Source organism: Pteropus alecto, unplaced genomic scaffold, assembly GCF_000325575.1.
Source record: "Pteropus alecto unplaced genomic scaffold, ASM32557v1 scaffold71, whole genome shotgun sequence".
NCBI lineage: Eukaryota > Metazoa > Chordata > Mammalia > Chiroptera > Pteropodidae > Pteropus > Pteropus alecto.
The window spans coordinates 18,459,868-18,464,007 of NW_006433024.1; positions in this window are offsets into that span (position 1 = coordinate 18,459,868).

Below are 4,140 nucleotides of genomic sequence, written 5' to 3' on the forward strand. Positions count from 1 at the left end.
CCCCATGGTCTTGGTGCTAAGATAACTTTAGAATCATTGCTGCTAGTCGATAGCTTTTCATTATATAAATATATTATATATATATATATTATATATTATTTTTGAAACTTTTTTTGTTTGTTTTCAACAGTGATGTAGCATGTTAAAAAACAAAACAACAACAATAACAACAAAAAACTGGTTTTCTCTGACTGTCCCACTGCCAGGCCTCATATGCTGCCTTCTTCAACAAATCAATGCACCCCTGCCTGGTGACATTCCCTCCACCCCCACCCCCTTCCCCAGCGGCACTTACTTCCCCACCCTCCTCTAAACAAGGAGAGAGTTAGCAAGAACTAGCAAGGAAAGACCCAAAGCTCTTTCTGATGCTTTGAAATTCCCAGCCTCATTCCACTTCCTCACTTTAAGCTGACGTCTCCTCCCCTGACCCCGCCTGTCCCATTAGGGTCAGTAACTGGTCAGTTGGGATGCTGTTGCAAAGCACAAGGTTCCATCTTTTCCTCCCCAGCTTCCCCTCCACCACACGCACAGACTAAGATGGGCTGAAGGCAGAGGTGGCTGGCAAGGTGGGCCTCAGTGGGGACAACAACAGCGGGTTGGGATCCTTTCTTCTAGCCAACAGATGCCTTATACCTCCTCTTCCCCTCACCCCCGCTCCTCCACACCCACTACTTGGGGGACCCTCTGCAGAGAGTCATCCCCCTAGACCACTCACTTTTGCAAACCGGGAAGAGAGGCTCATTAGTATCTGCTCAAGCATCTGGTCTGGCCTGTGAATGTGTCCTCTCAAGAGGCCATGGCCAAACTTAGCTCACTCAGTTTTTATCCAGAGGGAAAAACGATCCTTTGGGCCAATGCCAGTGTCAACCCTGTGTCTTCTGAGAGAGCTGGGAGCCAGTGACCTGACTCTGGGTTAGAAGCATGTGCTGCTGCTAGCAGCGTGTGGCTACAGGTGGCCACCTGCCCAACTAGGGTCCAGAACAAAGAGGATGAGCTCTGGAGGGTCTTGAAGTTTGGCGGGACGCCTCTCGAACTCTGGGTGTTCATGACCTCTGCTGAATTCAGCCAGGCCTGGGCCGGTCAGACACTCTGAAGGCCACTTTGCCTTGGGATGATGGTAACCAGGGAATAATCAGGGTGACACACCACTGCAGTTTACACAGGAGCTTTTCTCAGCCTAGATGCCCCCAGGAGGCTCAGAGCTTCTGTCCCGTGAATGCTGCATGCGATTACCTGTGATTTCTCTCACAGGCGTTTCCCACTCTCTGCTTCCTTGAAAAGGACTCGGGGTGATGGGACCCTCAGGTCTAGCCCAGGGAACTACATGCTTGGCTGGCCTAACCTCCCTTTGATGGGTATAAAAAACTGTGGCTGGGCAGTACTTGCATCTCAAATGTGGTGGCTTCAGACAAGACAGAGCCTTTTAACTCAGCCCCCGGCTTAGGAATGACAACCATTGGCTTAGAATAAAATGTTTGTGTCTCTAGAGTTAAGACTTGTTCTAATTGGGGTGGCTGATTAGTGACTTTCTTTAGCTTCCAGAGGGGGTGGGAAATGAGATTAGGTTTGTGGCCAATTGTGCCAAGCAGATGCACTGCAGAGCCTGGGAACCAGGAGCCCTTGTGATTAAAATGGTCTGCTTCTCCTCAGTGGAGAAAAAAGACCCACTGCCGTCTAATATCTGTGAAACCTGAGGACAGCCCAGCCCTGTCTGCAGCTCTTGCTGTGTCAGAATCCCCAAGTGTTGACTGCCTGGCTGAATATGATTTTTTTTTTTTTTTTTGACTGCCGACAACTTTCTGTAGTGCTGGGCGGGTCCTTCTTGCCTCATGCTCACTTGAGAGTGAGAACAGGCTCCAGCTCCAGGATCCCTGGAAGGCCCAGGTCAGTGCTAGGCCCTGAATCCAGGGTAGTTGGGGGTCTTGGCCCCAGTCCCCCATGTTTTCACGTTGGGTTATCTTGCTGAGTCCCCTCTCCTTGGCTTGCTTATGTTGACCCTTTAATTTGGAGGAAGGACCTTGTAATTATTTAAGGTCATGTTTAAGGTGATGCTTAAATGGTTTCCATTTGTTTGGAAGTGTTACCAAGAAGGAGCAATGGGAAAAAGTATGTAGAATGCTGAAAATGATCGTGGAGAGACTGAAATGGACCCCAAACTTGGCCCAGCCTGGGCTGCAGGGCTAGTCACCTGGAACATCGCGGGGTCCAGGATGTGGCCTGGGGGTTGAAATAGGACTTCTAGATTCTCTCTTCATTTTTCCTCCCACCCCCTGTAGGAACATAGAGTTGGTTTTGGCTTATGGTCTGGGTTGATTTCCGAGTAGAATTTGTGTGTTTTCTTGGTGCTGAAACCCAGTTTGGGCAGAATGGCTCTAGTCCCACTGGACCTCACATCCCTTCCCCCGCTTCAAGTGGCAGGCCCAGCCAGGCCAGCTTGGGACAGCGGAGGCAGGGGGGCCAGGCCTCCTTAGATGAGAATGGTGTGTTCAGAGGGCAGGTGAGCTTGGGACAGTCCCATTCCAGGCATGGGATTCGTGGGGCTGGTGCTGGGTCTTAGGTTCTAATCCGGTCTTGAGGAGGGAAGATTATGTCAAGAGACACACAGGGCCATGTTTCTGCTTGTAGGAAGGCCCCTAGCTGCCCTCCCCTTGTGGGCGCTTCAGCCGAGTGGGTGGAGCTGTGATATTTTAAGGAGCCTTTGAGGTGATCTCTGTGTGTTAGCCAGAGGGAGAAAAAGTGCCCTTTGGGGAGGAAAATGGTACGGCCCTTCTCTTCCATGTGGCTCTCCCCCCCACCCCAATCCCTTCAAGTGGTATGCCCCGGAAATACCTATGCAATCCAGTCTCCCTAGGAGAGGGCATGGAAGCAGGGGTATGTGCAGTGTATAATACAAATGCTACAGCATATATATTGTATATATGGACATATACAGTACGTATACACACAGAGTAAGAGATTGAATCACATCTATATATCTATAGATAATATCCTATATATTTATACATTTCTATGTTTTAAATAGATATAAAAATAGAGTCTATAGAGAGCTGGGAGAGCAGCGGGAAAGCCTGTGTCGTGCAAAGTGGGAGGAGGCAGAGCCTTTGCAGGGGGCGATGAGGGAGCTAAGCAGGCAGGATTTGTTGGGAATGGGGCCTCCTACCCGGAGTGTTGGAGAGAGGAGTAACTGGGTCCTGGCCCTCTCCGTGCACTTTCTCTCCTTTACCTCAGGCTTGGTCTGAGGTTGGAAGGAGATACTCACTCCCTGAGCTCCAGCTGAAGTCCCCCCTACATCCTCCTGCAAGCCTATGCTTAGGTGGTCACTGCTGCTTGGCTGTAGGACGTGGTCACTGACCCCTGGTGTAGGGACCACTGCACAATTTACCCCCAGTACCCTCCACCCCAGGAATGAGCAGCATTGGTGGCCATAGGAAAGGTGCAAATTGGACCAAGAGTGGTCCAGGAAAGATGCTGCCCCTCCCCATTCATAAGCTTCTACTACCCCCTAGAGGCCAAACCTCTGAAGTACAGTCACCCACTCCACCACTGTCTGCCAGACACTGGAGAAGCGAAGTGGGCAGCGTGAGCATTGCCAGCCAAGAGCTGCCCACCATCCAGAGGCTTTCTGGCCAGGGGAGGGGGCATCAGCTAACGGAAAAGGGTGGAAGAGACACATCCACACACTCATAAATTCAGTAGCAATTCAAGTTCAGAAGCAGGGCTTTGGCCCAGCCCACTTTGCACAGCTGCTCCTGCTGGACAGCTGCGCGTCTGCTGTGTACTCAGGACAACCCTCTTTCCTCTCCTGCCTATTGACCCCTCACCCCACCGCCACTGGCAGGTTTAGTTCACATACACTGTTCTGATTCTGTGACTCGAGGCAGAGGCTGAGCCGGATGCCCCAAGCTCATCCTCTTCCGTCGGGCACGGCGCCCTCCTCAGCTTGTACCTGCTATCGTCCCCAGCTGGCGGGGATGTCTGGGGCCTGAGGGGGCACTGGCGCAGCTGGCAGCACAACGGAGGGCTTGTGCAGCCCTGACAGGATCAGAAGCCCATTTCGCTTCTAGGTTTCTCTCAGTAGTTTCTTTCCCCTGGAGGCAAGGGAGGGGGTCTGGTGGGGCTGCAGATGAAGGGAGACAGGGC